Consider the following 27,452-nt stretch of genomic DNA (forward strand, 5'->3'; position numbering starts at 1 on the left):
GAGAACTTATGTGATTTTCCGAATCACTGAGACTCGTGTAAGTTGCACATCGCAGAAGACTTGACGACTCGTGGCTCCAACATGCAGAGACCTGTTTTCTCGCGTGAGGGTTCTGGCTGTTGGCGGCTTCTGTTCGCTTTGGCAGCCGGACGGCTCGGGCGGCGCCTTCACGCACCTTGCCGCGTGAGCAGCGCACCCCGCCCCAGGGACGAAGGCGGGGGGGGGGGGGGGGGGGACGGTCAGCTTCTCTGTCCTCCTGGCCTGGAAAGCAGAAGCTGTTTAGGAACCTCTTTTAAACTTCAGCCCACCTTTCCTTGGTTAGACCTGTGTGAGATGGCCCCTCCCCAGCTGCACAGAAGGCTCTGCAAACAATGTGAATAAACATCATCTGACATCCGCATAGTACAGTTTTTCTTCCTGAAATTTTGTATATTTCAAAATAAAAGTTATTTACCTTTTAGGGTGGCTGAATTTTGAAGATAAAAGTTATGTGTCCCTCCCTATCGTCAAATAAAATAGAAAGTAAAACAAAAATTTGTGACTGAATACTGTTTTTATTAGAAATGACTACTAAGATATGTTTATTACAGGAGATTTCTGATAACATTTTTCAACTTTCTATAGTAAAGAAAACATAATACATAATTAAAGTAATGAGTTTTTGCCTCTTTCCGTTCTAATTATTATGTTTTAACTCATGGTAAGTGAGTTTGTTCTTTGTTCATTTCCTAAGGGGTGGTTATCCACTGATTTCATTTTCTGGAAAATAAAATTAGGTCACAATTCTTGGAAACTGCTTATTTATTTATTTTGTTTTGTTTTGTTTTTTCAGAGACGGGGGTAGGGTGAAGAGTGGGTGAAATTAGGTCATATTCCAAATTCCCTATTCAGTCCTCAAATACATAACCATAGCTTACTCTTTTATTCTGTCTTGTTGATATTTGAGGTAAATTACATTGAATTTTATAGAGAAAAAAGGGTAAGATACAGTGACATTTGGAGCTGGACAACAGTGTTTCGTTCTGTGGGCAGAGAGACGGAGGCCTGGCGAAATCCTGGAAGTCACACACCAGCAGCCCAGCCCCCCTCAGTCTGTCCACTGAGGGCAGAACTTTCTGCTTCTCTTAAAACATTTAAATGACGGTTTATTAAAACACACGTCCAGGTATCACCTTTTACATTTCAGCAGCTTTTTTGCAATAGTCTTTTGTAAAATAATTAAGAAACATTATTAAGTTTGAGCTGTAGTTTATCTAGGCCACAGTTTTCAATTTGTTTTACCAATTCACTTCACCAGAGATGTTATCAAGTGATTTTATCTAAGTTAAGCTAAATTCAGCCATGCACGCTGTCAGTCATAAACTGCCAGTGACTAACAAGAAGATGGACTGTTCTCACAGCGACCTTTCTCATCTTAATTTCAGAGTAGCTCTTTAACTGATGGCATTGCGATGTGGTCTGTCTACATTTCTCCATGTATTGCTCTATTTTCAGGTTCATTTTTTTGAATAGCATAGTTAACCAAACAAAATATGTCTAGTCGCATTTTTTTAAGAAAAAGGAAAGTAGAGAAAGAAGCATTTATACATCTGTCATTGTAAATATCATCAAATGCTATGCTCTTTTACATCGAAATTTTATGGCTTATTGAAAATGCATAAACTTGATTTTATGCAAGTATTCTTTCTCATTTTTATATATTCTTTTGCTTATTACAAAAATATGCTGTTAACCAAGCCAAACTCAATTAATTCTCTTGGTTTCTTCATTTTAGACTAAAACTTTAATTCACTTATATACTCTGTATGTTGATCAGTGCAGTGGCAGAGCTAATGGTCTTCAATTTTATTAATTACTAAATTAATAAAATTATGTCAGTATATTGGTTACTAATTTTTTTGTTTCAACTCGTAAAAGTAATGCACCTCATAAAAAAGCTATAGGAAATTTCCTAAGTAGAAAAATTGAAAAACTTCCCAAGTCCAATTTTATAACTATTTAATGAGATTTATTGTAGTGATCATTTCACAATATATACATATCTCAAGTCATGTTGTACACCTGAAACTAATATTCCACGTGAATTATATCTCAAAAAGAAAATGCTAAAACTCTAAAAATAAATAAATAAAAGCATTATAGGTTCACCAATAATTTTCGTGAATTTCCTTCCAGTCTTTTCTTCTAGACACGGATTTTTATTTTGTTTGTAAATGGTTGTAATCATTCTCTTTATATAGTATTATATTATGAATTTCTCACATAATTTTATAGCATAGCATTTTTTATTACGAAGGATGCTTTATATATCACTGAATATAAGTTTCTTTAAGCATTTCTGTTAGACATTTAGGTCGTTTCTGCTCTTTTAACTCTTACAAGTGACATCACTGTGAACATCTACATGGAAAAGACTTCTAGGATTACTTCCTGAGGGAAGATTAAGTAGAATAACGAGGCTTAAAGATTATCCATATTTTTCAGGCTTATGCAAACAGATTGAACATTTTCTATATTTATTAATAGTCTTTCCTTTTTTTGTAAGTTGTCAGTTTCTTAGCTTATTTATCTTTTGGGATTATAGTGTCTTCCTACTCTAGGAGCTCTTGATATAATTAAGATTGTTCATCTTTTTTTAAAAAAAATACCATTTTATTACAAAAGCGATTCAGGCTTATCGTAAAATACAAATTCAAATAAATTAATAGGGAGAAACACAGATCACCCAGTAAACACATTTTGATACATGTGTAAAAAGTTAACAAAAAATCATATTTTTGAATACCATTTTATAACTAGGTTCCCTCCAAATAGATATCTAAATATGTCATAAACAAAATTGTTAGACTGTATAGCATTCTGTTACTATAATTTATTTAGCTAGTCCCTTCTTGATATATATGAATGTTTTTTTAGTTTTCACTATTTTTATAAACACAGTAGTGACAACTCCGTGCATAAATCTTGATACAACTGATTATTTGGAATAAATTCTTTGCAATGGGATAACTGGAAAGGATATACGTTCTTTAAAAATTTACACGTTTCTAATTGATCACAAAGTAGTTGTTTCTAACACTAGGTGTTATTTTTCGTGTTCACCAGTCTAATAGACAAAACTATTATGTCATTGTTTTAATTTGTGTTTTTGATGACTAGCAATGGTGAGCATCTTGTCATTTATTCTGAAATGAATTTTGTATTCTAGTTTCATTGCTCTATTTCAGTTGCTCATTCACCTTTTGGATTTATTAGTTTATTATTTATACCCTTTGTCATAACTGTTAAAACTGTTTACTCTCAGTTTATTGCCACTTATTTTTGCCATGCAGAATTTTTCTGTTATTATATAATTGATTTTATATATTTTTTCTTTCATAGTTTCTAGTTTGATTGTCATACTTAGAAAGACCATTGCCTTCATGGGTATATTGTCATATCTTTCCATCTAGTATTTTATAATTTTATATTTGAGTCAATTTATTTCAAACTATTTATGATTTGTTTTTAAATAAATCAGGACTCCTACTGCTCTTTCCACTTCATATTGATAATCGTTAATATGTATTGAGCTCTTATTAACTTCTTTTGTTATTCTTAAGACACACATTTCTTTGAATTTTAACTAAATTCTCTTACCTCCTTGAAATCACTGTTCGCCAAATGACACTTGTGACATAGTTGTCATTGCCTACTCATATGTGAAGTTATTGTCATTTTTTATTTTTGTGATATGTCTTTGATAAACTGTAAATCACAATATGTTGGGTCATGCTCATTTTTTGTGTGTGTGTGAAAATAGAGTAGGACGTATCAGAGTGCATTGCACATAGCAAGGCATTATGTGTAGGGGAAACTTATTCCATGTGTGTGTATATGTGTGTGTAGAAGGCGAGCTCCGGATGCGGTGCTGCGTTGTGATGTAAACTGTTTCTTACTCTGTAACGGCGAGGCCAAAGGCACTTATGGACGATTATGACCACTGCCGACCAGAAAGGACATGTGACAAAAGTTCCATTTTCTGTGTACCAGCCACCTACCTATGTCTTCCCAGGACCTTGATCCTCTCCTTCTGCCCTTCTGCCCTTGGCCCCCACCGTCTCCACCCCCCGCCCTGGCCACCGTCTGCCTGCTGCTGTTCCCAGTATTCTGGACCCGCTCTTGGCAGGAGCACCCACGTGAGTGATGATGGCTAAGCCTGGTGGCCGCCGGTGCTGGCCTGCCTTAGCCCTCCTCCAGACGGAGCCCGCCCAGGAACTGGAAGAACTTTCTTTCCTCTGTAAGAATGGCAGCCAAGGGAGTCAGGGCACTCAATTTCTTTCTGTTCTGTTTGGTCAGCTCGAGCCAGTCACACACATCCTGTTTGGTCCTCAGTCCCATTGTCTCGTTGATCTTTTTAGGGCATTTCCAGCTCTAAGATCCATGGCTTTAATTTTGGGGAGGATGGTCTGATTACAGCCATCAACAGAGATGCATTCAGACACACAGACTGTCCTATTCGCGGGTCCCCAAGTGGTGGGCGTGCTGGTGTCCTGGACGAACCCCGCCGCCCTGCCCTCCCCTCCGTCGCCACGGCCTCTGCAGGAAAGTTCATTGTTGGAGGAAAAGGCAGCGTTCTCCCAGCGTTGCCGCGCAGCGCACCCCGCACCCCGCTTCGCAGCCCAGACAGGGCCCGTGGTGCCACGGAGTCCCCTGTCCCGGAGCTTCAGTCACCGCTCACAAAACGCGCGGGGAGCAGCTGTCACGGCAGCGTCGTCGGGGTCTCGGGGACAGCCGCGGGCCTGACCTCCAGGACCGCGCGCCTCCGCCGCTGCCTGCTTGGCGTGGCGTGTCGCGTCGTTTTCGCGGCCGCTCCGCCGCTGGGATTGCCCCTCGCCGCCCGCCGTGGGGTGTCGGGCAGTGGTTTTTCTAGCCGCAGGCCGAGGAGGTATTTTCCCGCGGTCCGGCGATGCGCAGGGATCGCACTGCGGGCGCGGCCCGGGCCCTGTGACCAGCGCTTCTGCTACACTTGCATAACTCTGCTGACTCATGTATTTTGATGTACTTTTTAACGCTGTTTTCTAAATTTTATTACTTTTTCTTTGACTTATGAGTTCCATAGAAGTGTATTTTAAATTGCCAAACAAGTGAGCATTTTTTATTATTAATTTCCAGCGTAATTGTATTGTGATCAAGAGAAGCAGCATCAACTTTTGAAACTTGGTCACTTTCTTTTCAGTCCAGTATTGGGTCAATTTTTTAAATGTTGCATTTGTAAAACAGCGTCGATGGTCACTTTGTGTTTTCTGCTAGTCGTCCTTTTAACTCTTGCTGAGTCACTGGAGGCTGTTTCACCACTTTGAGACAAGTTTAGACTCTTCCGAGTACTGTCCTCGGTTTTCTGTTACGTAGCGACCCTTGGTGTCCGTGGCATGGCCTCCGCTGAACTGTCTCGGAATTCTGGCTCCCCCCGGGTCGGGGTCTTTCCTGCCGTACCCCCGCGTCCTTGGGGAGGCGCGACGGGCGGCGCGAACACGCCGGGGAGCGCATCGTCTGCCACTGCCCGGCGCCCCCCGGCCCTCGGCCCCTCTCCTGCGCCCCGCCCGCCCCCGTGGCCTCTGTGGAGTCCCCCCGACATTATCTCCATTCCCGTGTGCAGCCACTCCCGATGTCTCTGCAGCTAACAAGCCTTCGAAAAAGAAAGGTGAGGTAGGTGACGGAAAAGCAAAAAGCCAAATGAGCAATAATTTCGGCAGTAACTGTGTTAGCCATCAGACTAATGGTGACTTTTCTAGGCACCCTAGATAATGCCTTCTTGGTGCATTAACTCAGAACTCCCTGCCCTCGGTCAGGCGAGCGGGGGTAGGAGTCGGATCTCGGGACTTCCAGCGCCCGCTCGGCCCGTCCTGCGCCCGGGGACGCGGCAGCCGGCCGGCCGCAGGGAGGCGCGGCGCGTCCTTCGGCCTCTGCGCCCTCGGCCCTGCGGCCCCCATTGAGCCGCGAGCAGCGGCTGCGGACAAAAGCTGTGTGCACTGTGCAAACACGCCCGAGCAGCGGCACACTGAGCCATTCTTCGCGCTGTGTGAGAACTGGGGGGGCCCCTATTCACCGCCTTTGTGCCGGTGTCTGTCAACAGCGCCGTCTGAGGCGCAGCCTGCTGTGCCGGCCAGTGTGTCTCGTTGACCTGCGTCTGTGCCCGCGGTGTTCCCAGGGTCGGGCTGCGAGGGAGAGAATGTTTGCAGAGGGGCAGTCACGGGCCGAGCGCATTCCGCCGCATTGTCATCTGACCTGGGAGATCTAAACCGTGCTCTCCGTCAGTGCAAACAGGTAATTATGTGGTCACAGCTGCAGCTGTTGACATGTGGTCGCCGCCCCCATCGAAAGAAAATGTGTGGTTTTTGTCCTGTGTCGAGGGTCTCATGGACTGGACGTTAATGATTTTTAACGGACAGCAGATAATGGATTGGGAGAGCCAGGAGACCAGCAAGGTGGGCGCCTTACAGCGGCTTCCGCGTGCATTTCCCTGTGATAACAGTTTCCTGTGACTCGGATCGAGCCGTCCTGGTTCAGTTTTCGGTTATAAGGAGTGTGAGCTAAAGGCGACTTTTATGCTTCCATCCCGACTCTAAGTCATCTCGAGAGGTCTGTCTCTCGTGACTTCATTTTGCTTGTCGCCTGTGGATTTACCCATTGTTTTAGTGCCCTGCTCCCCCAGGGGAGGCTGGTGTCTGCAACAGGTCCACATCCCGTCACGACAAGTATGTTGGAGTGAATTGAGGCTGATGGCTATTAATTATGTTAAGAAAGTCCATTTTTTCTAGTTTTTTTTTTTTTTTCAGTATTCAAAAGAGCAAAAGTTGTGACTAAATCCAGCCTGGAGAAGAGTTGCTTTTATACCAGTAGGAGCAGGGTGTGCAGACGTGGTGCCCAGCAGCCGTGACAAGGAGTCCGCGCCGGCGCGCTCTGCGCATGCGCTGCCCGCTGGTCCGGCAGGGGCGCTGACGCAGGAGATGGGGGAGCAGAGGGCTGGGATCTTACAGCTGCACAGTTGTCCCGAGGTTTTGACACTTTCCATTTCCCGGGTGTTCCGAAGCAGTGTCCCTCTAATTGGTGCCTACACATCTCACTGGGACCTCGACGAGAAGGCGCTCAGGACGCCTCGGTGCCCGGATGTCACCGCCTTTTGAGCCGGAGCCCCGCGCACGGGGCCTTCCCGCGCTGCGCGGCGCGGAGCCCGGCGGTCGGGCCGCACCGGGCTCTGCGCTCGTGGCGGCGTCTCAGAGGCCGGCCGTTCATCACGTGCTGCAGCCTCGCTGCTGGAGGTGTGACGGCCCGTGAGTGATCCGAACCTGACCCTCAGGGAACTCAGGTTAAATGGCTTCTTCTTTTAACCATCCTCACCATAAGCACAATTTTGAAAAAATGGCATAGTGATAGAATTTAAATACAATAAATAATATTTTAAAAATCCAAGATTAAATATGTTCTACCTTTGCACACATGAGCCAATAATGAAGAAATAGTCCTTCCACTTCAAAAGTAACATTTCCCGTTATTGCCCCTAAGTGAAGCTGGCCTCTTCTTTGTGGAGCACTCTGTGCAATTAAAATAGTTACTAAAACGTTCGCCACTCACTATCTGAACCCTCAGAAATGAAAACTATTTTCAAATTCGTAATAATGAAAATTTTTTCGCAAATAATATATATATTTTTCATTTTTTTAGCTTCGCATACAGAATTATTTTGACAGGTACCTAGTGGAATCACTCCAAAAGGCTTTTCATATCTGTAAGAAACAACAGGCCATATGCCGTCCTGTGGGAGTGTGGATTTGGGAGGAACGTGGCTCTCGGCCAGCGGTTAATGAAGCCGCTCTCCTTGGGCTGCACCACAGTGGCACACAGGGTGCGAGGCGCTCCGTCTTCACCAGGGAGGAGTGTCCGCGAACGCACCGTCGTCGTTAGGGAAGGCAGCCAGCTGTAGCTGTGACCTTCCTGCCAGGTGATAGGAATTGCGAGTGGAAGTCATCGCAGCACAGGAAGAATGGGGGGACTTCGGGAGAAAATGGGCAAGTGCACTTGGCACTGGGTGGCTAGCTGCACCGTGACCCCCGTCACCTGGGGCCGCTGGGAGCTGCTTCCTTGTGGACAGCGACCTGTGCACCAGGTGTGTGTTGCTGAGGGATTTGGAATGAGAAATCACCTAATTTTGTGTTGTGGAAAGTGGGACGCCCGTTTGTCAAAAAGGGAAAATAATTAGCCTGACAAATCGATTTCCTGCATTTCTTCTGAATTCAATTTAGATATTCTTCAATGGTCTTCAATGTGATCTCCGATATCAGATTGTTTGGGCTCAATTAGGCTACTCTGTTCCTCCCACCGTCCAGCTTCACTTCTCATTAGAGCAGAATTAACTTTTCATTCAGGATATGGTAGTTAAGCAGAGTCACGGGCCTTGGGTCTGCAGACGGCATCAGGGAAGGCCGGCCTCGGCAGAGAGCTCCCTTTCACCCATTTTGGCCATTGTCACCGCTTCCCCTCATTCATTCTCATTGCTGCTGATCTTAGCGACAGACCCACAGACACTATTGCTTTGCTTATAAATGGGTTTTATGTTTGATCTTTTCGTTTTGTAAAAGATAAAGCACCTAAATCTTAAAAGGGTGCTTTCTTTTTTTAATGAACAGCGGAGGCTCTGGGAATTTCAAAAGCCTTGCAATGTTTTGTTCATATGGTCCAAAGGACTCACAACAGACATTGCAATCCAAATATTTGTTTTCCGTTTCTTAATGGAAAGTTATTTCCCTAAGATCGAACATGACTAAAATGCAGAATTGTTTCGTAGTTTTCCCCAGACCCTAACGGAAAAAACCAAGCTCCACGTGTGTCTCGGAGTGGAGTCCTGCGCCCAGCCTTAGCTGTCGGGTCGTCCTCCTTCACAGCGAGTGCTGGTCACAGGTGCTGGACGGCGGGGACCGCGCACACCGCCGCGCTCACCGTGCAGTCCGTTGGCACCATCCGCCACATGCATATTTTTATCTTTGGGAAAAGCAAAAACATGCCGAAGTGCCTTCTTCGCAGAGGATTGCGGTGGGCGCAGCGCAGAGGGGGTTAATCGTCGGGCCCTCTCTGTGGCTTAATTGGGCGCTGGCACAGAGCCAGGGTCAGCAGAAAATGGGACAACTGCCGAAAGCGGTGGGTCCCAGCATCTTGGCGCGGCCGGACCATTCAGCAGCAGGCTGTGCTGTGCCTACCTGTGCGGGGAGGGGGCGCCTGGCCGGACCCGGGGCAGAGCAGCACGATCGTCCTGGCCTGGCCAGCTTCTCTGCTGTGCGCATTTCTTTAAAAGCGGGCAGGAGCGCCTGTCATTAAGCGCGACTCCTGCCTGGTGCTCCGCTCCATCCAGGGAGCAGCTCAGGCCCGGAGGAAAGCCCCGTCTCCCCGAGCCTGCACGTGTGCGGAGTGTCCCCGTGAAACAGGATGTTGTCAGGATGTGAGGCTTGGGGAGGGTCCGGGGGGAGGCTTGGCAGTGCCCAGAAGTTTCAGTCAGTGTTTGGCCTCGATGCTTTTTCAAGAAAGTAGTTTTATTGTCATTATTGATAAAATTAACGTTGGTCACAATATTTATGAGCCTTTGAAATAAAATATTATTACGAATGTAGTTTTCCAAACACAGACACCAGTTTTGTGAAGTATACAAATCTAAAAGAGCGAAGATTACAATTCAATAATTTCTACTTGTCTATTAGCTAAAATGAATTGATTTGCTGTTTGGGTGGTTCATAACTTAAGTTTTTAGGAGTAAATCTTTTAGCAACTAGGGCCTACAGCCAGGCCAAGTTGACACACAAAACAAGCCGTCACACCATATGTGACATCAACCAGCGTAGAAGCAGCAAAGCCACTGCGAGTCGTTTTCAGTGGCGTCCCGACCTCTTGTGGGGAGGCAAATGCAGGCAAGAGGCCCGTGGAGGGGCCACTCCAGGCCGGACGTGGCTGCGGGTTTGTGCGAGTGGATCAGGAAGAATTCACGAGCACACCAGTTCCATTTTTCCCCCAGATGCAAATGTCAAGAATCAGAGAGAAACTCTTGGAAACCTTGCCGCTGGGGAGCTCGCAGCCGGGATGGTACCGCACTCGGGACCGTGGCGGGGACGAAGCAGCATTAGCACGGCTCTTCCCCCGGGTCTCCGGGCGATGGCCTGGATCTCCATCCTCATCGCCGCATCTGCCCATCGCTGTGATTAGCTCTCTCGCTTGACCTTTACTCTGTATTTTACTTATTTCGGCACTCAGGGGTTCTAAAAGCAGTTTTATAAGCCATTTTTATTTCAGTTTCTATAAATGAGATCTGTGACTGTGAAGTTTTAACTTCCTGGAAAGAGCGTAGTTATGTCGCTAACTGTATTCTGTCATGTGTCTATACCCACGTGCGTGCACGCAGACGCAGCTCTGCGTGGAGACGAGACCCTACCCTTGACGCCAGCGAGCTGGCGGAATTGAAACTCGCCGTCCTCTGCAGCAGCGGGAACCGTGCGCGCTCCGCGTGTCGGGGACATGCAGAGTGGCACTGTCATTACGAGGAGGAGGCGGCTGCCGCCCCTGAGCGCCAGCAGCTGCCGCTCGATGTCTTCCGCTGCGAGGGCACCTTTCTGACAGGTTCTCAGGCTCTAGTGTGAGGTCAGAACAGGATTAGGGCGGGAACCCACTCTGCACTGACAGCTGCTCCGTTAGGCAGTGCACTGACTTCAGCTCCATGGCTTCTGAAGAATGTCTAATTAATTTTCCCACTGCCCGAAGTTATCTCTAAGGAAGCTGTAATCATGGGTCTTAGCTGGGTTTTTTTTCTTTTTAAGGGATTACAGTTTTTCTCCAAATTAGATAAAATTTTTGTTCCTAGCCTGCTCTAGGGTGTTTCACCTACGGCCAGTTTATCCAGGACACCTGACCGCAGGTGTTACTGTCCAGTCTTCCCTTGAACTTGCCCAGGAGTAGCCCGTTGGCTTTGCAGAACTAGGCAGCTCTCCAGAGGCCCTGTCATCCTGTGAGCAGCTGGCTCCCTGCAGTGGAGAAAGCAGCCGTGGGAAGCGCAGGGCCCCGCCCTGTGCCGAGGCGCCTGGTGCAGGGGCGTGGGCGAGCGGGACCCGGCACAGCGGGGCCCCTGCCGCGTGGGGCTGCGGGTCCTGTCCGTTGGGACCTGGGTCCCGGAGCGCTGCGTAGGAAGCACAGTCCTGCCTCACCGCGGAGACCATTCACGTCATTCTCCTGCCACGCAGAATGTGGCGCAATTTCTATCCCCGTGCGGATAGGTTGGTTCCTATTCTGTGTTTGTATGGTTTGCAGCCCATTGAGGATGAGCTTGATTTTGGAAGGCTGGGTAGAAAGAAGAAGAAAGTAGGCTTGCGAGAAACTTGTTGCTTTCCAATATCCCACGTTAAGTCCATTATGATAATCCATCTCAATCTATGTGAATAACATTGGGTCTCTCCATCTGTCTGTGATCATGGAAATCATGCATATTTTCTAACAAGTTTTGGAAGAGGGTGTTTCTGAATGGTTTGCTTTAAAATGTGACCTTGGTAATAACATAGAATTCACTTGGGGAAAGGAAAGTTAGGGACATGTCAGAGGAACGGGCAGTAAGTGTCCAAAGCTGTCGGAGCGGCTCCCGTGAGATCTGTATCCTCAGCGAAGGTGCCGAGCCACGTGCTTCAGGATGCCGTCGGCGTTTGGAACGGTTTCAGCTGCAGCTGACAGAGGCCCGCCCTAACTGTCTGCAGCAGCCAGGAAGTCTCGCTTAAATACTGAGCGTGACAAGGAGTCCAGAGGCAGCTGTGATCCAGCTGCGACGTGGGAAGAGCCGCCTGTGTGGTCCTCTCGTTTCCACTGGCCTCCTCTCCGTGTGGGTCGTGCTCAGGCTTGACCCCTTTCTGGTTGCGAGATGATGGCAACGGTGCCGGGCGGCGGTGGAATGGGGCGGAGGAGGGCCCGAGGAGACAGGACCGCGCGCGGGCCGAGGCTCCGCACCCCGGGCACGGCCACCGTCGTCTCACTGCGCACTCACTCACACAGCGCGGACGCAGAGCTAACCTCCTGGGAATCTCGAGCCAGCGGTCACAGGCACCTGCATGCACTGGTCACACAGCCAAGGAACTAGCCCTGAGACATCCCTGGGGTGGGGACTGCAGTCAGCTTCTCCTGAAAAACATCACAAATTGGGGCTTTGTCACGAAGGAGGAAATGGAGGTGGCAGAGAAGAATGGTATTCAAAAACACGATTTTTCGTTAGACTTTATTTAGACAATCTTATAGAGGAGATATTTTAATTTACCTCTTTATGTATTCTGGATGTTAATTCTTAGGTGTGTAACAAGTTACATCTTTTTAAACTATCTCATGTTTTACCTTTATGATGACTTTTATCATGCGATGTAATCAACTGTGCCCATCCTTTATGAGGTGCTATCATAATCTTAAAACATGGCCCCCAAATCCTTTGACATTCGTCGCATCGAGGGTTGGGGCGTCTCTCTCTGTCCCCTTGAGTCTGTGCCGTGTGGTTCCTCGCACGGTAGTCCGGCGCACAGGCTCTAAGAAGCCGGCAGCTTCCATCTCCCGTCTCGGGATGTTCGTGGAAGCGACCACCATCCTGTGAGGAAGCCCAGGCCCTGCAGGAAGGACAGGTGGACAGCCTCCATCCGCCATCAGTGTGCGCGAGCCCCGTGGTCCCAGGCCGGTGCCCCGCAGCCCCGGCATGGAGCAGGGGGCGCCGCCCACGTTCCAATGCTGGAGCAACATAAACGAGTTTGTTGTTTGAGGGCACCGAGCTCTGGGATAACTGTTGGACAGCTGGAATGACAGACCCGCGTGTCTGAGCTGGAAGAGCCCCTCCTGTCCCGAGCTCAGAGAGAGACTGCCCCGTCCTTGTATAATATAATCGAAGCTTGGTTTCTCATACTTAGTTTCTGTAATGTATCTGCAAATTATTTCTTTTGTGATAAAATACATGTAACAGAAATCACCATTTTAACCGTTTAAAGCACACAGTGTAGTGGCAGTCAGTGCGCCCGTCACAAGGGTCGCGCTCCGGGACGTCGTCGTCAGCTCGGGAGAAGCCCCGTGTCGCCGCGTAGCTTACTCCAGTGTAGGGTTCGATGTAGAGATCTCAGGGGTTTTTCCCAGATGTAATGCGATTTATTTACTAGCCCATTGTTTTTTCCCCACAAATTTAAAACGCTCGATCGTATACCCGGTCTCCTGCATATACGTAGGGTTGTTTTAGGGCTGTTCATTCTCCTCCGTTCTCTTGCCCAGAGGTTTTAGGAGAGTAAATTTCCGTTTACAGTGCACTCCCTTGCGGTCAGGCTTCTCGGCAACAGCGTTTGTTTCGCAGTGCTGCTCTGTCTGTATGTGCATTTTCCTCTAACGGCCTGTAGCAGATTTCTGAGAGGCCTTCCCTGTGGCCAGGAAGCTGGGACTTAACAGACGCACACACTGGTCTCGTGAAACCTGTCGTGTTTTATATGTGTCGTTGTAAAGTCATGTGTTCCTAAGCAGATCAATATGACTATATTAATAAATGCCATGTGATAGTAGTAGTCATATGTTGATTTGGAATCTCGCACTCGACAAGATTATAGCTTAAATGGGATTATTCTTAAGTCCAGTCTTACCGCTTACTTACCGGAGCCAGTGGGGGCAGAACCTGCTCTGGGGCCCTTTTGGTAGGTGATAGCCGCCAAGGAAATTTGAAGTAGGCAAGGACTAGCTCCTGAGACCTCGTTAGCGAGTTATAATGACAGCGAACCTCAGACCCAGTTCCGCTGCGATAAACACACAGCCAAGCAGAGCTTTCTGGACTCGGTGTTCACGAGCTCACACAAGGTGGTTCTTGAACTTGAGCGAACCCCGTCTCAGTCCTCAGAGAGGCTCTGACGATCGCCTTGCAGGAAAGGGGTCCCTCGGGGGGAATCGTGCGCCCCTGTAGCCAGCAGCGGGCGGGCGGCGTGGAGGACGCTGTCCCACGAAGGGGGCAGGCGTCCGCGCCCAGCGGCTCCTGGCTCCGCGCGTGCACTAGGCGAGTCCTCAGAGCGCTGTTGAGCAGCCCGTAAGTCTTAAATGCTTTTTCGTTCACAAATGGGACCCCGTTTTTAATAGTCATTCCGGTTGTAGCCCCCTGTTTTCACCAACGAAATCTTCTGACATTCAACACACCGATTAGCAAAAGGTCGAGTTGTCCACTGAAATGTAGGTAATAGAGGCACTTAGAGTAGTCACCTCTAAAACACGGATTTTTATGATTATAGTTGACCATCCCTTGAAGTGTGTATATTTTAAACATTTCAAAGTAAATTGCAGACATAATCAAGTATAGTCAATATTTTTTGTTAAAGTAAAAATGTTTCCTAAAACATAGTGATATTAGTGAGGTTTTGCTTCAGTGCATAGAATGCTGAGGAATCTAAAATCGAAATGATCAAAAACAATGTAATATTCCGTAAAGGAAACTATTTGGAAATATAATGAGTCATCGGAGACGTTAGGGGCGGTCATTCTCCCCTTCGTCTCGGGCCGCCGGCGCTCAGTGCGCTGTGCAGCAGCCTTCGCGGCCGCTCCCGACAGCAACGGGTGCCCCGGGCCGGCAGCACACGGCTTCCCCCCGCGGGGCAGGTGGCCTGGCCCACCCCGAGGCCGCTGCTAGGTCCGCCTCACCGCTGGGGAAGGAGCACTGGGTATTAACAGCGAGAGTTAACAGAGGTGTGAACAAGACAGCCGGCACCGGAGTCTTGTAATCTGAGGTTTTGCCCAGTTTGAATGAAATAGTGCTATTGATTTCTCCTAAGAATAGTTGAGAGAAGGATGTTGAAGTAGTTTGAATTGAGTTTCCTGCCAGCCTCCCTCCCCCGCACCCCACTTTTCCCCCCAGAATCTCTCCTTGAGTGATCTAGGACAGGGACATACAACTATGGGTTTTTGTCTGTTTTATTCAAAAGTGGGCCACATATTCAAAATGGCTTTCATGTGTAGATAGCATGTGAAGTTATTTCTTGTGCCAGCCATAGTTATAATGGCTTGTTAGAAAATTTCAAACCATTAATGTTTTTAGTACGTTAAACGCATTCCCAACGGCAGTTTCGTTTGCTTGAAATGCTAAGAGGGCACGAACCCCGGCGCAGGGTGCCCAGAGGCCAGGTCTGGGGGCCGGTGGGGACGGCGCGTTCTTGAGAACTGGGGTGGATTCACACGGACCCTAACGCCTCTGCCTCCAGGCTCCCGGGACCATCCCCTCCGCTCTGGGCACAGGAATTCCATGAAAGAAACTAGTGTTTGCAGAGCCAGATGGATACGGACATTGCCTGGAATCGGTCTTCGAGCCAGAAATTTGGGGATAATTCTGGGGTTTTGACGCTCTTCCCAGGATGTCATACCTTCGCTTTCAGCAGAGTCGGTTGTCGAAACTGAGACGTTCTGAGGTAGTTACAAAGCGTCGTTTGTGCCAATGACAGTTTGTGACTCCATGGAAAGTGTGACTTTATTTTCACCCTTCGTCCAAGTGTGTTGCTTCTGAGTTCCGCTCAGACGGGCCGGGGAGCCAGCGCCGTCCCTGTGCCGTGGACTTGCCCACTGTCCCGCGGGGAGAAACGCAGCCGCCGAGCCTCCGCAGGCAAAGCGGAATGGTTTTCATTTTCGCCCTGCGATCGCAAGTTCACTGTGCCCCGGCGGCCTACCTGTCACCTCGGCGGACCCTTCGTGCGCACTGGGGGCTCTGGGGTACGTCTCCCGGCTCCAGGTGCTCTCTCCGACTTAGCTTACCTGTTTCCTTACCACCCGACCACGTTAGAGTAGGTTAAATGCAGAAACCATGCTTGACCTTCTTCCACAGTTTAGCGTGAGCACAAGAAGCACTTTTCATCTTAATCCTTTCCTTTTTAATTTACAGTATTTTAGTTGTAAATACTTATGCTGCATAATGCAGTGGAAGATATACATATCTACCTTCTCTTTAGATCCGAATAAATAGTCAAAAAACAGTTTTCTCTTTGATCACAAGTGATTTATCTTTGGCAATGAACTTAACTTCAACATATAAAACCAAACTTCACAAGTAGCTCATTTGTAGCTCACAAGTAGCTCGTTTGTAGCTCTTCAGTTTATACCAGCTAACTGACGTTAACAAAGTCGAGTCTAAGTCCCCAGAGGAGCCGAACTTCATTCTAAGCAGCAGGCCGACTCAGGAAGACTAGGGGCAGGGGCCTTGAATAGCTGACTTCTCAGAGAGCCTCACCGAGGTAGTTTTTATGCCACATCGGGTCTCCTCTGCAGATCTTTTCTTTCTTGATCAGGAATTGCTTAGTTTGGAGACGTGAGCACTGGAGATCTCTGGCATTAAGGCCATACAGACACAGGATGTCACGTATGGAGAATAACAGGATGCGGAGAATGACAGTCGCACCTTGGAGCTCCGTTTGGAGTGCGCTTCTTCATTTGGTGATCTTGAAGGAAAGGGAACGATGGGTCTAGAAGTTAAAGCGTCACGCTCGGGACTGAGGAAAGGGCTGGAGGACTTGAAGATTTTCACGTATTTACTCAAATGATTAAATTTATAAAGTAACTACCAACGATTCTGGGTCTCACTTTTTCTTAAAGCCACATCCTTTTTTAGTTTCGGGGCTAGTGTTCTACTAATCTGATTTAAATTTTTAATTTTAAATTTAAACTTAGGTTTATATCACTGGTTCGTCTGTTAGTTATTTGAATACCTAGGGCCAAAAAATGATGAAATGCCATCGGTGCTGTGGGCTTCCTCGCCTTTTCACCTGTGAGAAACTGTCACCGATTCTCCCCACCCCGATGGGGCCCCGGGCCTCCCTGCTTCTCTCTGTTCCTTTTGTCCAGTACAATACAGCTCCTTGTCCCTTTTTTTGGAGAAGGCCGGTAGAATTTCACCTAGCATTTAAAAGGTAGATGATCCATTGTTTGGAAAAGTCGGCTTTGAAAAAGCAGTTTAAATCTCAGTGAATTGTCGCCTAGGTTGTGTGTGCCCCGGGCCAGCAACCTGACACTGTGGGAACCTGCCCGCCTCCCTCAGCCGGCTGCGCTCAGCCTCGTGCTCAGCCTCTCGCCCGCGAGCCGAGGCCGGGCTTCCGAATCGCTCGTCTCACCTTCTTCCCGGATTCGTAGTCTCTGCCCCCTCCTGCGAGACTGAGGTCAAAAGCAGAATTTATGAGGAAATAAATCATTTGTCTGGAATAAGATTCCTATAACGACAGCCGGGAACCTGCAGAAAAGGTTCTAAAAACAGTGGCCACAAAACCTCCGGTGTCTTCTTACCGGACGTCCCTGCTCAGTGTGTGATCCGCCAGTCTTACCCGAATGTAAAGAATCAGCGTGTGGCAATGAGACCCCCAGATCAGCGCCAACACAGCCCCCAGCCCCTCAGGCGCCTGCTGGGGGCCGAAGGCCCAGAGGGAGCCTCGCCAGCCCTCGCCAGCATGAGCTTCTGAATGAAACGATGCGGCTTCCCAGCTGAGAGATTAGACGTGGGTCACTTATAAAAGCCGTACAGGAAGTGGAGGCAGGTCCCCGGGCGACAGGAAGGGTGACGCCAGCATCGGGGGAAGAGGCCGGAGCGCCAGAAGGCACTGCCCTTTGGAGGGACGCCTGCAGGGGGACCTGATAACAGGCGTCCGGACGGGCACCTGGCCCATCCGTCTGTTTTTCATTACAAAAAAATAATGTATTGTCTGTGCAAAAACTTTGTGATGCAGCCACATTCACAGAGGCCTGAGAGGGCGACGAGGCAGGTGTGCTGGGGCGGCTCCACTGGGGACGCCTCTGCTTTAAAACTGCGTGTGACGCATTAAACCCGGAACGCCCCCCTTGGTGGCACAGCGAGTGTGTGACTGTGTCACGACGGTCCTGAGGGATCACCGTGTCCCTCAGCCAGCGCGGGCTTCGTCGGAGGGGCGATGTCCTGCTCTCAAATGTGGGAGAAGGCGGGCGACCGCAAAGGACGTGGCTTCCAGTGTGAGTGCACGCATCTGGAAGGGAAAGGCGGGGTCCTGTCCTGCGTGAGAGCCGGGCGAGGCGACCGAACCCAGTCTTGAGGAGTCTAGAGGAAGCAGCCCTGACCTGCCAGTAAGCGCCTCTGAAACTCATTGCTGGTGCGTAGCGACAGAAACTGGAAGTGAGCGCAGTCACCAGGCCCCCCTGCCTCCAGCCGGCTCAGCACGCGCAGGGACTCCTTCATGTTAGACGTTTGGTTTCACTTACTCCGTACACGTGTGCAAATGCTTATAAACATCTTTTTTCACTTATTTATAGGATCAGATCAGAGTTCCCTGATCAGAAAACCCACCTATGCCATTAACTTACAGTCCAGCTTCTCTAGAAATCAGTGAGGTCATACTTGACAGTCTAATGTACCTTTTTGACAGATGCGCAAAAAAAAAAAAAAAAAATTGTCCAGTTATCTATGAATCCTTTTACGTCAAACACTGAGTTTAGACCTAACTCGCGTAAACAGACGGACTCTGCCAGTATCTTCGAGGACCCGGGGCACTGACGGCAGGCGAGGAGTTTCGATCCGGGGGCCTTTGGTGCTAAAACTTCCACCGCGAGGTGTCCCCGTAGGTTAGCATCCAGGCGTTTACTTCTCCTGCCCGAACGACAGTGAAACAAGCACAGTGCAGACTGGAGTCGGAGGCCAGGGTTCGAATCCCGGCTCTGTGGTTCACTCGCTGTGTGACTTTGCGAAAGTGTTTTCACTTGGAAAATGCTGATAGGGACATCTGCCTCTAAAGCTGTTTGTGTGAGAATCGGTAAAGTAACGTGTAAAGCGCAGAGCACATGGTAGGAGGTCAGTAAACTCCATGAAAAAGTCGGCGCTTGCCGAAGACGGCGCCTCTGTGGCCTGCCCCTCCGCGTCTGGGTAGCACGGCGTTCGTGCGCCACTGGGCAGACGACCCCGAATGCACGTCCTCAGTAATTAAATCAGAAGGAATCTCTACATCCTTTAGAAGCTGTGTTATCTGTCGACAGGTCTTCACATGTCTAGTTTTATCATGAACGTGATTTGGTTGTATACGAGTGAACACAGAAACAGGTGGGTTCATTAGCTTCTAGAATAATAATACTTTAGATACAACACGAACTCTGTGTATCATGAGAAGAAATCCAGATCACAAACCAGGAGACTGATTCACCTTCCCAGTGATGGTTTTTAAATACCATGTGTCAAACTGGTGTTATTCAATAGAGTGCAGCTCTGTCTCTCTCATTTATGTAACAGGTGCAAACACCTTTTTTTTTTTTTTTTTGCCATATTAAGCAGATTTTTTTTTTTCCCCAAAAGAGGTACATGGACAAGGTACTATAGCAGAATCACAAGCAAGCTATGTGCTTTAAAACTAGTTTACAACATGCGTCATGGAAACAATACATCTGGAGGCATCAAGGCCACGCTTTGCATGTTTCAGAGCTCACAGACCCCCCGTTTGTAGCATCCTGGCTCCTGTGCAGCTTGTCAGAGGAGAGTAAACATGGCCTGTAAAGTGTTAGAGAATACCTTCATCCTTTTAAGATAAAATTGGAAAGTGATTTCGTTATTAATCCAGTTTTGTAGTGTAATGTCAAGCTATGAAAGGTAAAAATACTCTGTTGTCTTTGATTTAAAGTGCAAAAACTGCATTATTTTTCATTTATTTCATTTCTACCAATAATCATACACATTCTCTTACACAAATTATAATTGTTTATGTCATTTCAGTCTACTAGGGTCTAGTCACTTGGGAATGAAAATTGGTGTCAATCAGCTCTATCTGTATTAAACTTTCTGAGCTATGATTTTGTGATTGCCCACTACTACTTAAAGTGATAAACCTAAGAGATTTTTCCATTCTTAGCCTCTTAAATTATTCTGCTGACTCCCTTTCTACTTACCACTTGCTTCAGCTTTCACGTGAAATTTTACGTGATTTCAATGGAATAGTTTTTGAAAACCCAAGAAAATGTTAATGTATCTTTGAGAAGAAATGAGTTACCCTTTTTTTCTTTAATGATAATAATTAAATTTTGCTATCAATTCTAAGAGGCAGTAGTTCAGGGACATATTTCTGGTTCTAAAACTAATGACGTGTATTATAAAATAAAGAAATTTATTACCATACCACTGTGAGATAATACTATTATTGACATTTTTATTTTTCCTAAGCAAGATACATTTTTTGAAAGGTAGATTGTCATATCAATTTTTATAACCTGTTATTTTCATATATTAACTATACGGTAAACATTTTATTACATGTTCTTTTAAACCTTGTTTTTCTTGGTTGTATAGTACTTTTTATAGAGATGTATCATAATTTATTTAACAAATCCTCCATAGTTGGATGTTTGGCTATCTCTAAATTGTTTCTATTTTAAATAAAGCTACAGTAAACATTCTTATGCCTATCTCTCCTCACTTGTATTGAATAAAATCTTAAAAGTAAAATTGCTGGACCACATGGTACAAACACTCACATTGCCAAATTGCTCTCTAGCAAGGCAGTACTCATTTAAAACCCCAACTAGTCTCTTCTTTTGCAAACTCGGGTACTCTTTTTAAATATTAACCATATCAATAACAAAAATATCTAGATTTAATTTGCATCTATTTGATCATTAATCAAATTGAACCTTTTTTTTCTTCTGTTCGGGGAGCAGATAGACGCTGTGAGCCTGTATATGTAGGTTTTCTCGGGTGAATTCCTAGTCATATCTTGTCCATTCGTCTCATGGTGTGCCTTAATTTCTTTTACTTCTCTTAGCCTAGGTGTTGATTTGAGGTGAAGGTTGACATAACAGATGTCTTTCTTGGTGTAAAATACCAAAATGTACTATTCCTATGGAAATAGTAGCTTATATTGTGAATTTTCTACAGGAAACATATAGTTAACAAGTTTTAGTCTTGAGTAGATTACCAGTTTTTAGTATTTTATTTGACTTTATCACTCTGTAAATGTAAACGAAGTTCTAGAATGTTCTCAGAACTGGGTGTCTTCTTTTTGTTAATATCCTGTTAGGGACCTGCATCTTTAAGTCAGCACTTCAGATGCTCACATTCTAAGCTCATATGAAATTAGAAAATCTACTGTACCGTTTTTAGGATTTGGACGTAACCGGAGATGGCAGATGTAGTTGTTTGTCATATAAAACAAACAAACAAACAAACAAAAGGGAAGAGGAAGGGGATGAAAGACTTATTTCCTTACCAAGCAATCACCCAGTTTATTGTCTAGGAAATAAAAAAGGAGAAAACAGAAAGGGGGGGAGGAAAGGAACAAGAAGAGAGCCGGTTTTGTGCGCCGCGGAGCACACAGATGCTCCTCTTGGCAGCCTTACAGTTGCAGGCAGGACCGGAGTTTTCGCCGACGTAGAATGTGAGGCTTCTTTGTTGGGGACAAAGTGTTGCCTGTGGTGGGAATTGCTGCAATGATGGGAAAGTATCGTCATGTATTGTTGGATTACTGTGATTTTCAATAGAGACAGTACATTAAAGTAGCTTTGTGGGCAGCGGATTGTTTCAGCCTAGCCTGGCTAATAACACACTCATCTTGGCAAACTCTCTGTAAAAGGTAGAGCTGGCAGAGTTCTGTGGTCAGGGAGCCTGTCCCGTACTTGGGCAGCAGAATGACTTTGCAAGCACTGGTTTTTAACAGCTAATTTATTTTAATGTCATCCAACAAAGGAGTTTGTGACTGTGAAGTTAGAACTGTAACCACTTTTCAAATGGAACTATTTCTTTTTTCTTTTTCTTTTTTGATAATTGCTAGTCTGTTTCAAAATAGTTAAAGAAAATATCTTTTTAATTGTTTCTTCTAAACCCGCTTGTTCATTTAGGATGAGGTTTTCTTACAAAACAGAAGGGGCATGATATACGTGTTTCACATTTTCGCGATCTCTCTGTGTATACTTGGAATGTCTTCTGTTTAAATGTAAATACTGTATTGTGAAATGTTCAAACCATATGTTTAAATTTACTAATTAGAGAGCAAAGGTGAGTATTCTTTAATTTGCTTGCCAGCGTTGTCTGTTCGGGTGTTCTGCATAGTTTACTTGAAGGAGAACAATTAGCTGTGCTGTATTGGCAGTTAACAGGGATGTTAATTGAATTTTTTTACTTGCCCCTCTCTTCCCCCCTTTTATGTTAAATACGGTATTGAATGAATGTTTACGGCCTTTTAATTGCTTGCTGCATAAAATCTGAACAAGAAGGGAAGGGAGACTATAAAAGGTAGCAGAGACTGGAAACTGTCAGATCTCCCCTAATTAGATGGGTTGTTGAATGAGAAATTGGACTAGTACATTCATGGTGGTTTGGAGCTTGTGAGAACCGTGGATAGCTAGCTGACTATCTTTCGCTAGAAAAAGGTGAGACCCAAAGGGATTAACCAGTAGGAGGAGGCAGAACCCGGTCGTAAAGCTCCTGGTTCTCACACTCAGGCTCACTCTCTTCTGGATTCTTCGTCTCAACATCGGAGCAGCATTAACTCGCTCTTTCTCCGTGAAGGACCATCAGGTATGATCCTTACCTTCAGGACGCCTATATCCGAGTTAGAGAACGAGGCGTGTGCTCGTTCGGAGTTGTTGGTAATGAGAGCTGAAAGTCGTGGTTCCAGACCGCAGTGGGGGCCCTGTCTTAGCTGCGGACTGGCGAACTGGCAGGTCAGTGAAGGGAAGCATATCTTCAGGCTAGAGGAGTCGGAGGAGGGCCTTGCTCATGGAGGTTGGGTCTCGAGGTACGTCTCGATTCTCCTGTCTGCCTCCCTGCTGAATTCCCATTCCTTCTAAAATTAACATAAATGTCAGCTCTTCTGCCCGGCGCCCTGACCCGTCTTCCCTAAGGAATTCTTCGCAGTCCCCTGTGCCTCGCACGTGGCATTGCACGCCGCACTGCAGTTACTTATCGTCCCCAATGGACTCTGAACTCCTAAGACCACAGGCTTATGCTTCACATCCAGAGTGTCTGCTTGGTACAGAATGATAACGAATGCTTCAAAGAAATCGAAGCCTGGGGGCTCCATGTTGCTACAAAGACAACGTTGTCCAAGGTGGCAGGGTGGTGATGGAGCTCTTCACACACAATGAGTGCATGAGGGAGTAGGATTGTTCTTAAACACTGTCCATTTCTTTTAATCAAAAATTTCGTTATCTCTAACCACTACCAATAGACTACAGCTTTCTTTAGTTATCGATGCGAGACGTATGCTCTCTGAACAGAATTCTGCTGTTCACCCACATCTTCTTGGCCAGTTGAAAGATCTTAGGATCTGGAGATTTCCCCCTCCCCCTGCGTAGACACCGACTTGGGAAGTCCGTTTACATGGGCAGGGACAGCGAGATGCAGGCCACCGCAGTTCAGTAGAATTCGAGAGGGGACATGAAGGCTTGTCAGACTAAGAGTTTCTTATTAGGGACCCCTAATCCCTTTTGAGTAGTGAAGAAAACAATTTTAAGTCACTATGCTTCTACCCTGTTTTGCTTTCCTTTGAAAACATAAGAATTTATTCAGAGATACTTATATTAGCGAAAATGCCAACCTAACACGGTTCTTTCGGAATTTTGATTTTTTTGAATGGTGTTTTCTGGGTAGTAAAAACTTTAGAATAATAGCGTTATCTAATCCCAAGGGAATAGCCACAGCCTCCTTAATAAAAATAAAAGCAAATAAAAAAACTTATTTACAATTTTAAATCATGAAGAGATGCTTTGAAAAAAAAAAAATTAAAATTCTTACCCAGGATGATTGCAGTCAAGGAAATGCAGCGCGGTGCTATGAACAGCATCCTTTGCTTGGTGCCCGAGAGCATGCAGGTTTCCGGTTGCCAGGTGACAGCATTGTTCGTTTTGGCTTCATTGATAGGTACACCCTGTATAGTATTTTTAAAGTGATGATCAGTAGTTTTTTCAAAGGGCTTTTGGTAACAATTTGGATAGAAGTGATGATTATAATAATTTTTCTCTGACGACCTGGGTTAATAAATCGGGACTTAAGATTTGTACTGTATTTTAAATTTCAGAGAGTGGAGGTACGGGAGGGTTGTAGAACTCCATGAGTGCCCTCACCTTCATGTCGCTGACCATGGCTGCGGTGTCCACGGGCGGTAGGGGGAGTAAGGCCGTGAGAGCATCTCCGTAGGCGTCTTACAGGGTGACCGGAAGGAAGCCCTGGGTCGGGTGGGCCAAGGAAGGAAACGTGGCAGGCGCTGTGTTGAAAAAGTGAGGTGAATCTGAAGTGTACTAGGTAGTCTGCTTTTAAAGGTTCACTTGAAATTGAATATTTAAGGCTAAGCGAATTTTATATTTGCTAGTAAAAAGTCTTAAATTTTTGCATTTGTATACACATTTATCAGTTTTGCATTTAATATCACTCTGTACTATGTCAGTTTTCAAACACTTAAAATTGTCTAACAGTAGAATAAAATTATAGAACTGCAGAAGACCTTGTCTATTCTAACAGGGCTTTTTAATGAAGGATGCCTAGATAGTTCATTTAAGAAACAAAGGCCTCTGTCTCCCTCCTTCCCTCCCTCCTTCCCTCCCTCTCTTTCTTTCCCCTTCCCTCCCTTTCTCTCTCTCCCTAATTCCCTCCTTCTCTCCCTTTCTCCCCCTCGCTCCCTCCCCCCACCACTGTTGGCTTTACATATAGATCAACCTTACTGTGAACATTCATACAAATTAGAAAAAACAAATTGGTGTTAATTAAACCATTAGAAGTATTTTTTATCTTCAAAAGAAAAAGAAAAACTTCTAAAGTCTTAAAACTTTAAGGAATTGTAAGAAAATAAGAAAACATTCTAAACTTTTAACTTATTGAGATGAAAATACAGATGGTTAGTGATTTCAAAATAACTGTTTTTAAAACCTCTGAGAATTATGATTATGGCAAAACAGTTCAGTTGACTAGCAAAGTCGGAATTCTCACAATATTCCCTTTGGATACTGTGGTCCAGTCCAAGCCTTGTAATCGTTAGCTGGGTTTTAATGTATTTGTGTCAAAGAACTAGTCAGAGAGAGTCTCTATTTTAAGTCCGAGAACCACCACCAGCACGCACTGACAGATGCTCAAGAATGTCTGTGGAAGGAACGTCAGAAACCTCTCCGAAGGCAGGTCTTCAGACCAGGTCCTTGACGCGGAAATACAGAACCAGATTTAATTGCCCTTTTCCGAAACAGCTCAGACGTGCAGACTCGGTAAGGGCAGCATCTGGTCTACAAAGTCTGCAATGGACCAGGGGGGGGTGGGGTGGGGTCACGGTCAAGGCTGAGCCACCTAGGGGAGTTCACAGACTCCAGCCAGCGGCCCACACCTGAAGTTAACACACCGAGCAGTAAAAACAAGGCTATTTGCCTCTCAAAACAACAGTATTTAATGACTTTAATATGAAATACATGATTTCTGAAAAATTAATATCCAAGACTTTTTCTCATTAAAAAAAAAAAAAGATGTGAAAATAATAGACAACAGTGCACGAAGCCATGGAGATTTTTTCCTGATAATTTGATTCATGATTTGTGACCGTCACACGCAATCATTTTTCTGATGGGGACCCATTAATGCGTCGAGTGGCAGCAGCATGGCTTACATTTAATTCAAAGGGGAGACATTATGAGACCATGTGAAGTGATAAATTTTAACCCGTCCCCCAAGGGATTAGGTTTACAGTTCTTGCAAGAAGTCACGGGTAACTGAGAACTTAAGAAAAGGAAGAGGAAAAAGCCTGAGTCTTCTTATACCTCTTTGTGGCATTCGGCAAGTGACCCGACTTCCATGTGTCTTCATTTTACGCGTCAAACACTGGGGGAGGCTCCCTTTGCGGAGAATTTAATTTTAACCTCTAACTATCTAATAAGACAGTTCAGTTGCTGTGTGTCTAGTACAATGCCACACAGATTTGAGGAAGAATGCAAAACAACAGGAAGAAATGTTTGAGGGGTTAGTAATGGCAAAAACGGGATCTTATTGTGCATTATTGCTGTTTCTAATTAGTAGTATTTATCATAACAAATTATTTCAGAGTGGTATTTTTCCTGTAAAACCAGCCTTTCTGCCACGATGTATATTGATACTACTGCTTACTGTTTTTATTGTCAATTTAAAATTATCTAGAGTCTACAGCCATGCCACCCTGAACGCGCCCGATCCCGTCTGATCTTGGAAGCTAAGCAGGGTCGGGCCTGCTTAGTTCTTGGATGAGAGACCACCTAGGAAGACCAGGTGCTGTAGGTGTAAAAAAAACAAATAAATAAAAAAAAAAATCTAGAGATTTACTCACATGGCTATTTAAATTTAAATTAATTTAAATTAAAACTAATTTAGAAATTCAATTCCTCAGTCACCGTAGCCACAGTTCCAGTGCTCAGTAACCACAGTGTATAGAGTGTTTTCTTTTATCACAGAAATTTTTGTTGGGCAGCAGTGTTTTGGAATTACTGATATTTTAATTAGGTTTCAAAGCATTGCATTGAAAGGTAAGGACATCAGCCTTGGTTTTAGATGGCAGCTACAGAGGAGACTGACCCCTGCCGATGCAAAGGGCGAGCCAAGGGCAGACCTAAGGGAGGCACCTTGGACACGCAGCAGAACGGAAGTGGACCGGTGGCGCTGCCCGCGGCGCTGTGCTCCGCGCCAGCGAGTAACACCTGCTAAGATGCTAAACCAGCTCGGCCTCCCCTCAGGTAACACAGCGATCGCATTCTCGGAAGTTTAGTATATGCTTAAAGTTTTATTAAAAAACAAACTCTTTGTATCTCTGGTAGACATAGTTCCGGGCTCAGGGAATTACAAGCAGGTTTTCCCCCACATGCACGTCCCGTTCAGAAGCAGGGCAAGTGCGGAGCAGATCCGTGCGTCACAGGCCGCCCGCGCCCGCCGCCCGCGCCCGCCCGCTCCGAATGTCAGCCCGGCACCGTGGGACCGAACCGCGCCCGAGCAGCCCCAGCCCGCGTGGTTGGTGTGCGTGGTCAGACGGCGGGCCCGCCCCGCCCCCGGGACAGCGGCCCCACGGTGGCCGGCGGCAGCTCGCGCGTCCCGAGCGTCGTGCGGGTCTGGCGCGTGCTCGCCTGCGCCGTGCACGGGGGGGGGGGGGGGGGGAGGGGGGGGGGGGGCCCGGGAGGCGGGCGCGGCTGTCGGCCCCGCTCACGGCCCCGCTCCCGGCGGAGCGGCCTGCGGCAGAGGGGAAGGCGGCGGCCCAGGGCCGCGCGGCTGGGGGCGGCAGCCGGGGCGCCCCCGGCCCCCAGGCCTCGCGCCCGCTCCGCGCGTCGCCGCTTCTGGCGTTTCGTGCCCGGGCCCAGGTCCGTGAGCGAGGCGACCATGCGACGACCGCGCAGACAGGCTGGGGAAAGCGGCGCTGGCGAGTCCGTTACGCGCGACGAGGGAGGCGCGGGGGGAAGGGCGAGCCGTGCGCGTGGTTAGCGGGCGCCGGGGGTCC

General features: G+C 46.7%; 1 protein-coding gene and 1 pseudogene across 1 annotated transcript in view; both read left to right on the plus strand.

The window, feature by feature from the left end:
- MRPS28 (mitochondrial ribosomal protein S28) overlaps window positions 1-27,452 on the plus strand; it is a 52,876-nt gene that overhangs the window by 21,710 nt on the left and 3,714 nt on the right. The gene's annotated exons all lie outside the window — the stretch shown is intronic.
- Window positions 26,133-26,251, plus strand: LOC118612358 (annotated as a pseudogene).

Source organism: Rousettus aegyptiacus, unplaced genomic scaffold, assembly GCF_014176215.1.
Source record: "Rousettus aegyptiacus isolate mRouAeg1 unplaced genomic scaffold, mRouAeg1.p scaffold_m13_p_15, whole genome shotgun sequence".
Taxonomy (NCBI): Eukaryota; Metazoa; Chordata; class Mammalia; order Chiroptera; family Pteropodidae; genus Rousettus; species Rousettus aegyptiacus.